Raw genomic sequence first — 13,549 nt, 5'->3', positions numbered from 1 at the left:
TTAGGATGTGTCATTGTACCAGATGAATGTGGGAAATAATTCTATAAGTTTCACAATATCAAATGCCATTAAAATGAAACAAAGGACAATTAGTGTTCATCTTGGTCTGTCATATCAGTCCTGGCTGGTCATGGGTGGTATTGTTCCTTTATATTCTGAGCAGTCCCAAGACATCCATTTGTGATTGCAAAGGGTTCTAGCCAACATGCAGTCTGCCTCTTCGTGTCCTTATTTCTAAGCACCCTATATCAAGATCACACAAAATGAAACATGTACTGAGCTCAGTGCCCAATGTCTCCTTCTTTCTCTATGCCTTGGTGCAGTGGTTTACCCTCACTCAAAACAATGCCAGAAACATGGAGGTCTGATGCCTGGATTCTGAATCTGGGTAGGTGCTTTCTTCCTGTATTGGTCATGTTGGAGGACCAAGGCCCTTCTCACTCTGGGCTCTGCCCCTGGAGCTTCTCTCTTTTGTCATGATCCTGTCCCCTGTTCAATGGATTTGCAAGGACAGTTGCTCTGGTTACCAGACCAAATCATTTCTGTTTCTGTTTCTCCATCCTTAAAGGTCTCCGTGGAGTCAGCTATTTAGAGAAATAGTCACGGCAGGTTGAGTCAACTAGGACAGTAAAGATATTCATTTGAGGACCTTGGCTATAATGCCACACACTCTCCTCTTGTTACAGGGAGTCTTCAAGTCAGTGCTGTTTCAGGGAAGAACCACATTTGTGATTTCTCCTCATCTCCTATTTTCCAGATGGTGTAATAGTAAACTTAGTTACCTGAGTCAGTTTGCTCATTTGAATGTGTTCCTTTGATGTCAGTCCCTTACTGAGTTACACTCAGAATTCCCTATTGTCCCTGAGTCAAGCTTCCTGTATCGATCTCTGTTCTGTGGGCAGCTTTCCCCACACTGTTGTCTGCCCCTGTTCTTCTTCTTAATTTTCACATTAAGGTATTTGAAAGTGCTGAAGAAGAGTGTAAGACAGAAAGCTTGAGTTGCATACCCATGTAAAATGCCTATAGACCGCTCAAAATAATCAGGGACCAACAGTCTGGTAGATAGAGCAGACAAGGGGCAGACAGCCAGCTTCTCACTTATATATGTGATGGGATGATAATGGAGCCAGGGGCCTTCATGTGTATTTTCTTACATAATATTCAAAACAACACATAGTATCTTTAGGCCCACCAACAGAGAGAGATTGCCAAGGCTAGAAATCTAAGGCAGGCCCAACCTGTTTGAAGCTGATGCTCTTTCCAGTTCAACACTGAGCTGCCTTTTGTTCTCAGAGCCGACTTTATGTTCCCTAATACACTGGACTGTCTTTCCTAAACACAAGAACAGGTCATTTAGGTTTCTTGTAATCCTACCTTCTTTGTGAGCTTCCAGAAAGAAGTTCAAGGGTTTCCTCTGTATGAAATAAATAGCACCAAGATCCCAGACAATCTCCCTGGCTCCAGAGTCAAGTCAGGGCCAGAAAATGTCTGTGCTCCTTTGCACTGACCCTGTCTGTATCCCAGGGAGAAATAAGCTGGTAGTGCTGGTTCATGTGAGCTTAAACTTGAACTGGGCAGGATCCTGAGAGCCTCAGACCATATGGAGCCTTGCAAAGAACTGAGGAAATAGTTAATTCCCCATCTTTTCAAAACAGAGAGCTATATGAATAGAAAGAAAGAATGCTTTTGCTTATTTTGGACAAAACAAGAGAAGCCAATAAAAATCCTAGCCTAGGAAAATATATTATGAGCTATATATGAGTGACTGTTGACTACATTCAAGCAAATGGTAATGTTGTCTGTGGAAAGGTATCTATCACTGCATCTCTTTCTCTTCCTGTCCTCAGTCCTCTGTCCACTTTTTATTCATCCTGTTCATCTCGTCCTGTTTTTCCTCTGTCACCCTCTTCTTTACCACACTCAAGGAGAACAGGTAGTATGTATGTTTGCTACTTTCCCAGGACTAACAGCAGTGCGTGGCACCCAGTAGCCACTATATCTACTTAATGAACATAAAGCTGCATCTTTTAAACCAAGGAACAACCTGAAAAATCAAGTCCTTTGAGCAGAGGCATTGGAGAAAAAAAATCCTGGGTAGAATGAAGAAATACAGAGTGTGTAGGTAGCTCTGTGCTTCCTGTGATCAAGAGTATCTGATGTGGGGCCTAAGGAGATGAAAGGGTGATAGGACTTAGAAGGTTTGAAGATGGAACCACCCAGACAGAGCTTGACTTACTTTGTCTGAAAGGAAGTTGGTCTGAATATACTCTTTGAATCATGTTCTTCTTGTTTCTAAGGGCTTGTGTTTTAGATAGGCATTGATAATACAGAAGCCAAAGACTTGCCTTCATCTCAGAATGTCATCTCAGGCAGAGCAGAGATTCTGCCCAGGATTCTGGTTCTAGTATCTTCATGGCATGACTACAAAGTTCCTATGTCTCATTCCAGCTCTGGGAAAGTCAATCTTTCACTTTCTTGGCATATTTTCCCTCTTATTCAGTACTAAGTCCTTTGAACTCTTCTCCCATTCCCAAGGGCAACATCTGTTTGACCTCTGCGCCTAACCAGAAAATACTTGGACTTCCTATTGAACCCAAGGACAGGGAGAACTCAAAACAGGCAAAATGTTCACCTGAAATAAGGCAAAGGAAGACTGAAAGAACCAATCAGCATAGAGATGAGGTAGTTTCAGCCTTTGGGTCAGTTGATTCCCAAGGTTTAAGGTTCATGGCCCTGGTCAAAAGTATCTACATGCACAGTTACAGTACTATAGACTGTAGACTATAGTTGCCTAGATAGAATGGGGTCTCCACCTAAAATAGTATAAAACTATAACATAGAATTGGAAGAACAATAAACCAATACACACACGCACACACACACACACACACACACACACACACACACACATACACACACCAACAAGAGGAACATTTCAATGATGGAAATGATAAATGGCAAACATTCTTCAGGGGTCATTTCCTATGGGGGAGGGCCACATGGGTAAGTGAATCAATTACAAAGACTATTCTAAATGCACAAATGTCCTGCCTTTCCTGAATGGAAGTTCCTAGGAGGTTGAGCTGAGAGGCTGAGAAAGACCCCAACAAACCATCCCACCCCTAGGGAAATGGTAGCCCCCAGGGGAGTCTTCTTCTCTCTTCTAAACAATACACAGCCCATAGGGAAGGAAAAGCCAGCCTGACTGTGTGCCTGGCAGCCTAGGACTTTTTCTCTCTCACATCAGTAAACAGCACCACAGCAATCAATTTGGCTTTTTTTGATGAAGACAAAAACCATAGAGGAAAACCATTAGAAGAGGTAATAAAAGCCCTTCTTGTACAGTTAATAGAGAGCCTCCTAGATGGAACAAGCCCAGCTGTTGCTGCTGAAAATTTACTTCTGTTTTCAAGTTCAAATAGAGACTAAAACATTATCTTCGCGGGAATTGATTTTACGTCTTCCACACACATATGCCACCTTAATTGTGATTTGTGTGATAGTTCAGTTGCTGAAAGCTTTCGTTTATCTCTACCTGGTTAAACAACTTTAAATAATAACAAGTCAATATATCTGTCTATTGACCGGGGTTCTTCTGCATCCCTAGAGCAAGCTGTTGAAGAAGTAAAAAGTGTTTAACCCTTGGTTGCCCTCATCCATTTTCCCTATGCCCAGTTTTAATGGAGAGATATAATTGTTCTGGAAATGGGGAAAAAACTAGAAATATGTGGGACATGCTGTGTTGTCATTCTTTGTGCACCAAGTCTTTTGTTGTCTGGTTTTAGTCTCAATTCATTTCTGAAAAGAAACCATGATCTTTTCACTTCCTTTTTTTTTAAATCAAAATCTTCTATATCAAACTTTCTTATGTATTTTTCTTACAGAATGCTCACTTTTGGCCTACACTGGAGTAAAAGGGATTAAAGAAACTGCTTGTGTTCAAATGCCCACATAAAACAAACCAAAACTAAAAAGAAGAAAAGAAGTCATGTTTTTCCAGAATGTTTTTTTGTCCTCTTTTGTTTTCTTGTTTTGGAGATAAATTTGGCTATGTAGTAGCCCAGGCCAGTCTCCAAGATCTTCCTGCTTCAGCCTCCTGAGGGCTAGAATTATAAGCTCCAAGCTTGAACCATCTGTTTTCCATGGTTTTTATTTTATTTTTTTGAATGTCACACCTTACTTCTTTTTCCCCACAGGAGACTTTAAGGCCAATGGGAAGTGTGTCAGGGATAAGAGAACAAAAGTAAATTATTTTATCCATATTGATAAAAAAAAAAAACCACAACCCTGCAATGCCTGAGTTAGACCCTTTGTCTCTATGGTCTAAGGGAATGAATCCAAAGACACAGAGGGAGAAGTAAAACAGCGAAGAATGATTTAATAAAGAAAAAGAGAAGCACAGTTCCTGCTAGACAAAGGGGAACTCAAGAAAGGACACCACCTGGGGTGCACTGTGCAGTGGTTGATAACATGTCCCTAGGAGAAAGCTAAGTGACTCAAGGTTATTGGAGAGCCTGGGGACCCAGCCGCTCTGCCTGAGTGGCCATTCTTGGGCACACTTCTGGAGTCTAAATCAGCCTGTTGTTCATGTGCAAATCTTCCTGAAGCAATAAGCCATGGCATGAAGTCTAGGAGGGGTCTTCTTCATGCACAGCAGCTCAAAGCCATGGTGAAGGATTACAGATAAACTATAAGAGGAGGCCTTCAATTTGGTTGCCAAGCCAGGCTTTTTGCATTGCTGTTGTTTTCCTTTATTTTCCCCTCTCAATATGATCATAAACCTACAGTTACTTAAAGAGCCAAAATTTTGATGTTATAGTTGATAGTATGGTAAAAGTTTCTGCTTTTGCCTTTTATGGACCCAATTATTCAGTGGCCAATAGGCATCCAAGCAGCCAAGCTAACAGGCCGGCAGCTTGATGATGCCTACAATCAGTGCCCAATCTGCTACACCTGACTGGCTTTGGCAGTCCCTGGGAAAGAGCAGTCAGGTTGGCCTCAGGTCCTTAAATGGCTTCCTGTCTTGGGGGTTCTACATCTCAGGTGATCTTTTGTTTCCTTGGTCCTGGGTGGGTATTACAGACAGGGTTTGAGGTCTGCCACTCCCTGTGCAGCCCCAACATGTAAGCAGATCATAGCAGTATTCTCTCTTAGCCTGCATATGGCCAGCTACTCTACCTAGAGTCTTTCTATTCAGGATTAGCAATGATTCTCCTTTGCCAGGAGGGAGAAGGAAAACGCTTCACCAGCATCTAGCCTGCTGAATAGAGTCTGGGGTTGATATCAGCACAGCCCTAGGGCAAGAAATAGGCATTGTATAGCCTACTGCAGGAGGAAGAAAGAAAAGATAAAGGATGCCAACCAGTCCTTACTTGGACTAGCCTGCAGCTATGGAGGAGAGGAACTCTATATTATTTACAAGTGAATAACCTGAGAACCCACTCCTGTGTTCATTGTTGGTTTTATTTCCCCCAGTTTTCCCAATCTCTAGACCAAAATGTTAGCTTCTAGCATATATAATCCCCATTCAGAATTTCATTTAAAATGTCCTCTTTGTTATCTCAGTCTCTTGTGCATTTCTACTTCTCCCAATAAGCCCTACAATACCAAGTAAGTAATAATATTATTAATAAATGAAAATACTTGTTGCTGACAGATTGCATATAAACAAGGAGCTGTCAAGATGGGAAGCTGTCATTAATTGTTAATTAGGAAAGCACACCCTGGGTCGGTGTTTACTTAATAAAGAACATTTCTTGACTCTTTCCTCTGTGCCCAGGATGATTCCCTTCAGGACAAGAACTATATAGGAATTATTCTTTTGTTTTCTTTTTTTGTGCCAGTACTAGAGATTGAAATCAGACTGGGAACTATCTCAGCATTTTCATTCAAGGTTAACAATCTACCACTTAAGCCACAGCTCCACTTCTAGCTTTTTGCTGGTTAAATGGAGATAAGAGTCTCCTAGCCTTTGCTGCCTGGGTGGCTTTGAACCAAGATCTTTTTTTTCCCCCTTTGGTTTTTGTTGGTTGTAGGGCTTTAACTCCTGGCCTTGGCCCTGTCCCTGAACTTTTGTGCTCAAGGCTAGTACTCTACCACTTTGAGCCACAGTTCCACTTCCTGAACCAAGGTCTTTAGACTTCACTCTCCTGCATAGCTAGGATTACAGATGTGAGTCACTAGCTCCTGGTACATGTCCTACATCTTTTATTTGCCATATGTCTGTGTGCCAGGTATATTTACACAGACACAAAGGCAGTGACTAAGATGCAAGAAGGCACTTCCCCTAACTTGATGGTTAGTGAGAAAGGAAGGGCCGTTCATCACTTGCCGTATAAATCTCTACGGAGAGTATGTTGAATGGCATTCATTTAAAGAGCAAAAATTGGGCTCACCTTCAGGGTGGCATTTGATTATTCTTCCATAGAACCTAACATTGCAGAAGGGGAAAGCTCAGTAAACATCTCCTTCTTCATTTGCTAATCTAAATAAACCATCCAGCCTGCTATTTAAAAAAAAAAAAAATGATTCCAAGTGGCAGAAGAGAAGGAAGAGCAGCTAGGAAGAAAGGGTGAGCAAATACCACTGACTGGAAAGCTGAGGAAAAATCAAGGAGAGGAGGATGGACAATTAACACTGTGGCCAACTGCAATAAGAGCCTGTACTTACTCTGCAGGTGCAGTAACAGAAATACGGGGCTTGGGTACCCGGGGCTCACTCCTGTAATCCTAACTAAGCAGCAGAATGAGAGCTGAGGATTGTGGTTCCAAATCAGCCTGGGCAGGATAGTCCATGAGATTTCTTTCTTAAATTAACCACCAAAGAGCTGGAAGTGACACAAGTGGTAGAGTGCCACCCTTGGACTGGAAAACTAAGGGACAGCACCCAGACCTTGAGTTCAAGCCCCAGTCCTAACACAAGTTAAAAAAAAAAGTAAAAAAGAATCCAGGGAAGAAAATGCCAATAAAACAAAGTTAGGCAAAATCTCCAACATGTAGAGCTCTTCTCTCTTGGAGCCGGGCCTGAGGTTCAGGCTATGCCATAGGACCTTCTAGTTCCCCTAAAGGAGGCTCCAGCTTTGGTCCCACTTTATCTAGGGATGGGACAGACAGAAGCTTGCTACTGAAGCTGGGCTGTAAGAAGGGCACTACCGTACCCTTAGATGGAGGGAGCTGTTGGAAAACGTGGCTTGGAAAAATAAGCACTGAAAGGCTTGCTTTGGGGGAAGTGCGCAGAACAGCAGAGCCACCCCGCTTGCCCCATCAATGACTCAGTTCCTCCTTTGTACACAAGGGGGCACTAGCAATACACCAGCAGCAGCCCCAGCAACCTGCTTGTTCCGCAGCTGCTTGGGAGGACTTAATTACACCCACTTCCAAGTGAGCAGAGCCCTGCTCTTCAGGGAGGGAGTTCTGCACTGCAGACCTGCTGGCTGGGCTGGCTCAAATGTCACCTCTTTTCGGAAACCTGGCCTTCTCTGATTAACCTCACTTACCCAGGACCACTCTAAGTCCCTGGAGCTCCCTAGTGCATTGGTTTATCACTTCGCTCTTTCTCTATTGATATTGAGCATGGTGCTTTTTAATGCATCCCTAGGTATTTCTCCTCTCTTTCACTCCCTTTGTGCTAGCCCATGTTTTCTCCTGCTGGTCCCCACAGAGGGACATCTAGGCTAGTTGCAGTAGAAGAATGTTGTACTAGATGTAGAGGTAATATAGAAGAAGAATGCTGAATATGATTAACCGAATATCCTCAGTCACCGTGAAACCTTGGGCAAGCCTCTCTGAAACTCAGCTTTCTTATCCATTCATTAATAATAATCATAGCATTGTCATAGGATTCTGCAAGAACTAATGAACAAAAATTTCCTGCAAGTGCCTGGCTTAGTGCCTGAGCTCAGGGCCTTTTGTAACTGCTGGCTGATGTAGACAATGCTTGGAACTATTGCTTCTCTGGATTTCACATATCAGAGCCTGCCATTTCCCTACCACAGACTTGCAGCCATCCTTGTGTTAGGCACAAGTTAGATGCACTGAATAAAACACATTTCTTCCCTTAAAGATCCCCAGTGGGGCATTTGGGACAGTGTCATTTGAATGTAAGGTAATATAGCTAAGATGAAAAGGCCAGAACATGGAGAGGGCATTTCTCCACTTAAAGAGAGAGCAGGGAAAGGAAAATGGATTTGAGCAAAGTCCTCATGGCCAGATCTCCAAGATGGGAGGCAACCAAAATGCAGAAAGGGAGTATGTGACATGCTGTCTCCTTTCGCCTCCAATTTTGCCCTTCAGTGTTCCCCCATTGAGAATGGTCAGAGAGACAGTTCCTATCTCCCAAGGGTGTTACTATCTACAGAGCTGAAGAGAAAATGTCCCCCAGGATTAAGAGTGTGAATAGTCTTGGCTGGTTTTCTTCTCTCTTTCTTAGATTGACCAATATTCCCCACTCAAGTCGTCCCTTAGGTTTTTATCGTTCCCTTCTTAGAAGTGTGTTGACTCTGAGATGGTCATATCTGGGTCACAGAAAGAAAAATGCCACGTGAAGTCACTCCTATGTGGAAGATAAAAAGGCTGAGTCACAGAATCAGCTAGAGGTCATTAGAGGCCTGGCAGAGTAGAGAAGACTGGGGAGGGGAGAGATTGATGGGCATACAATGAGAGGAATAAGTTCAGGGTTATTAGTGCACAAAAGAGTAGCTAGCGCTAACTTTATTCTATGGTTACCCCGTATTATTTACAGATTTATCATATGCATTTTTGAGTAAGGACAACAAATGCAAAATAAAATAATTCAAAATCAATTCCAACTTTTTAAAATTCCTACATGTGAATGCTACACTTCTGTTAATATGGAGATGCTCTAGTAAGGCTCACATTATTTTTAGTTGTGTTTAAATCTTGGTGTGCTCTGCAAAGTGTTTCCCTAAACTTAATTTTGTGGAAGTGTGCTTCCACAAAGTCCAGTACTCAAAAAGCAAAGTAAAATATAATATGCTTAACTGAAATGTTAAAATGAGATTTGTTGAAAGGCAACACGTCTTTAGCAGAAGTTGGGCAATGTTAGGGGGAAAATGAACAGAGGCTCTGAATTCTGCATCCTGAGCATTTGAAGCTTTTCTCCATGATGGTCTGCTTAGAGCCATAGACCCACAAATTCTAAGATCCATTGTATGGTGTGATTCAAAATAGAAGAAAGGATTTTGAGTGTTCTGATGAGATGATATATGAACCAAATATCTTGACTTGTTTATTACATATTGTATACCTGTACTGAAACAAACACTGCCTCACAAAAGTATACAATTATTACCTGTCAATAGAAGGAAGGAAAGAAGGAAGGAAGGCAGACAGGAAGAAGGAAGGAGGGGGTAGGGAGCAAAGAACCAGGCCAAAGAGGTAGGAAGAGAAAAAAACATCAACAACATAGTATTGAGAACTGGAGCACAGAAATTGCAACTGGGTTAGTTTCTTGGGAAGGTCTGTATGACCAGTACATGTGATCTCTCAAGACTTATGCACTATTGGGAATGTAAATGAATGCAGCCACTGTGGAAGTCAACATGAAAGTTCCTTTGCAAACTAAAGCTAGAACTGCCATATGATCCTGCTGTGCCACTCCTGTGTGTAATTGGAAGAAAAGTAAGTCAATATGATTGAGATACTTGCATACCCATATTTACAGCAGCACTTTTTACACTAGCCACAACATAGAGCCAATCTACCTACTCATCAACTAATGAATGGATAAAGAAAATATAGTATAGGAACACAACAGAGCTTTATTCAGACATAAAGAAAAATGAAATTGTATCACTTGCAGGAAAATGAATAGAACCGTAGACCATCATATTAAGTAAAACAAGCTTTACTGAGAAAGTGAAATCATATTTTTTTCTAATATATGGCATCTAGCTCTTACAAGAAGAGGAAAGGGAAATGAGAGGGGATGGATTTGATTAGGTGCATTGTAGGACTATTTAGAATCATTTCAATGATATTGTTATGCACAACTAATATACACCAACAAAAATGGAGAAACAACAAAAGTAATAGAGTTATTGGAAGGAAAAAGAATGAGCAAACAAAAGACAGAAAGAAATAGACAGACAGACAAACCGACAGACTGAAAGAGAAAGAAAGGAAAAGCAGGAAGAAGGGAAGGAGGAAGGGAGGGACAGAGGGAGGGAGGGAGGAAGGGAGAAAAGAAAAGAAAGACATTATGCTCCCCTGAAGACACTGAGGTGAAATATGATTCAGGGATCAGAGTGAGGAATGGGAAAGATCAGTTTGAGAAATGATTGTTTTTGTTTTTTGGTGTTTTTTTTTTTTTACAACCTTTGAATTCACACCATACATTTCCAATTTACAACCATTTTTTTGGTAAGAAGAAAGTGGGCCAATTATTCAAATCCTTATTTCTGTTTTATTTTATTTTATTATTATTTTTTTTTTTGGCCAGTCCTGGGCCTTGGGCTCTGGGCTGGAGCACTGTCCCTGGCTTTTTTTTTTTTTTTTTTTTGGCCAGTCCTGGGCCTTGGACTCAGGGCCTGAGCACTGTCCCTGGCTTCTTCCCGCTCAAGGCTAGCACTCTGCCACTTGAGCCACAGCGCCGCTGCTGGCCGTTTTCTGTATATGTGGTGCTGGGGAATCGAACCTAGGGCCTCGTGTATCCGAGGCAGGCACTCTTGCCACTAGGCTATATCCCCAGCCCCCTGGCTTCTTTTTGCTCAAGGCTAGCACTCTGCCACTTGAGCCACAGCGCCACTTCTGGCGTTTTTCTGTATATGTGTGCTGGGGAATCAAACCCAGGGCCTCATGTATACGAGGCAAGCGTTCTTGCCACTAGGCCATATCCCCAGCCCTCAAATCCTTATTTCTTAAAGGTAGAATACCTAACCTTTCTTCTTTCTTTTTTCTTTCTTTCTCTCCTTCCTTTCTTCTTTCTCTCTCTTTTTCTTTTCTTCTCTTTCTTTCCCTCTCTCTCTTCCCTCCCTCCCTCTGTCCCTCCCTTCCTTCCTTGCTTCCTTTTTCTTCAGCATGAAATTGGAACCCAGGAACTCGCATTTGCTAAGCATTCAGCCCTTTTTGTTTGACCTGGGCATTTTGAGATAGGGTTTCGCTTTTTCCTGGGCTTGTGTGAAAGGTGATCTTCTGGTGATGTTTCCCACTACAGCTGAAACAACTGATGTAACACCACCATTATGTACCTAGCATTTTCTCTCGGGATGGAATCTGGTGAACTGTTTGGCCAGAGCTGCAATGGAACCATGGGCTTCCTTATTCAAGCCTCCTTCAAAGCTTGGATGACATTTGTGTCACCATGCCAAGATACTGGTTGAGATGGGGTCCCATTAACTTTTTTTTACATGCTGGCCTCCAACTAAAATCTTCCTAATCTCTACCTCCTGAGTAGCTAGGATTATATGCGTGTACCTGGTAAAAATATTCAATCTTTATATTGTATCTCACATAATTTTTGTGTACTTGGGAAAAATTCCCCTTTCTTCTTTTGTCTTAGGGGAACATCTCCTAGTGCGCTTGATTTAGAAGAACAAAACAACACAAAGTCAGAACTCTGACTTAACCATAACCTCTAATAAATTCCTCTTGGCCTTGTGAACTTTTCTGTTTATTGAACTTTGTGTGACCTCATCCTTCTCTTTATATGAGCTCAGGAGACCAGGCTCTTCCTCCTTATCCTCCCAATTTTAGGAAATATCCACTTTCCAGAAGAAAATATTTCTATTTATTTGAAAGTCCTTCGCTGCCCTTTGCTTGGCCCCAACAAACTTGAAATTAATATATTGATCTCTGAGTAACCCCATTCTTTAGGATCCAGGGGCTTTTTATGCTTCTGGAATTAATGAAAGAGGAGAGTGTAGTACAGTTTTATGATGTTATTTTTTTCCATAGCTAATGTTGATGTTCTATTTTTTAAATTTTTATTATCAAACTGATGTACAGAGAGGTTACAGTTTCATACGTTAGGCATTGGATACATTTCTTCTAGTTTGTTACCTCATCCCTCATTCCCCCCTCCCCCCTCCCCCTTTCCCTTCCCCCCCCCATGAGTTGTTCAATTCATTTACACCAAACAGGTTTGCAAGTATTGCTTTTGTGGTTGTTTGTCTTTTTTTACCTTGTGTCTCTCGATTTTGTTATTCCCTTTCAATATCCTAGTTCTAATACTAGTACACACGGTTTCCAATATACTCAGATAAGATACAGAGATAGTGTAGGTACAACCACAGGAAGGGGATATAAGAACACCATCAATAATAGAAGCTACAGATACACATGGGACATTGAAAGTAGTTACAACAGTGATATAACAATTGTTTCCATAACATGGAGTTCATTTCACTTAGCATCATCTTATGTGTTCATAAGGGTATAGTTATTGGGCTCTTGTGATCCTCTGCTGTGACTAATTCTAAGAAAAATGATATTGTCTAAAGGCAAGTAAACCACATAGGGTGAATGGATTGAGGGGGTTTCACAAGCAGCTCCATCATCTATCTTGTGCTCAAGGTTCCTCCTACAATCCTCTGGCAAAGCATCATGTCAAAACTTTCACTTGCCTCACGTTCTTGTTCACCTCAGTTGCTGCTTCGTCCTGCTCATTCTGTATAAACCACTCCTTCCAGCTCTTGCATCACATGCTGTACATCATTCTTGCAGTTTCTCTCTGCAATTTACTTTGGAATTGGTAGGGGTAGGACAACTTCTCGGTTTAAAATTTGTATTATCACTTATTATAAGCTAAAATGTGTTTTGCCGAAAAACTCATATCTTACTCAATTGATCTTATAAACTTTACTCTGTACAGACCCCTCCTGTAAACAAACAAACAAAAGTAAGGAAAACTGGGAGAGAGAGTGGGGGAAGGGTTGGGGGAGAAGTGGGATGGAAGAGGAGGGGAAGACAGGGAGAAGGGATGGAAGGAGGGGAGTGGAAGGGAAGGGAAGTAAAGCAAGGGAAGGATGGTCAAGAATGTTGAGATTTATCCCAATTATTTGTTGGGCCCTCAAGGTAATCACCTGTGTTCTATGCCTTAGTCTGTTCTAGGTTGCTATAGCAAAATCCATTAGATAAGGTAATTTATAACAGTTAACAGTCCTGAAGGCTAGGAAACAAAGGGCCAAGCCTCTGTTGTCATTCTTGCTTGTGGGGAAAGAGTCCCCACTGCAAAGACCTAAAGAGACACAGGCAGTGCACAAAGAGACACAGAGAGATGATGCATAATGGTTTGACAAGCGATCCACTTTTGAGATAACCAGTTTATCAGTGGATGATGCATCCATGAGGTACATTCCTCATGACCTCACCACTTCTTAGTACTTCTACCTGATGTCTTCTCTAAGCACCAAAGACTGAGATAAAATTTAACAAGTGTTTTGGTGAGACATTCTGACTTCATAAAAAGGAGGCAGGGGTGAAATTCAGCCCACAGAGAGTAGACAACATGAAGATGAAACAGAGAACTTACAAGACTCTACAAGATTGGAGTAATGTGGCCATATGCCAAGGAATACAACAGCAGGTGCTAG

Source organism: Perognathus longimembris, chromosome 3 (genome assembly GCF_023159225.1).
Source record: "Perognathus longimembris pacificus isolate PPM17 chromosome 3, ASM2315922v1, whole genome shotgun sequence".
Classification (NCBI taxonomy): Eukaryota; Metazoa; Chordata; class Mammalia; order Rodentia; family Heteromyidae; genus Perognathus; species Perognathus longimembris.
The sequence above is the reverse complement of the archived record's forward strand: the minus strand, read 5'-3'. Positions refer to the sequence as shown.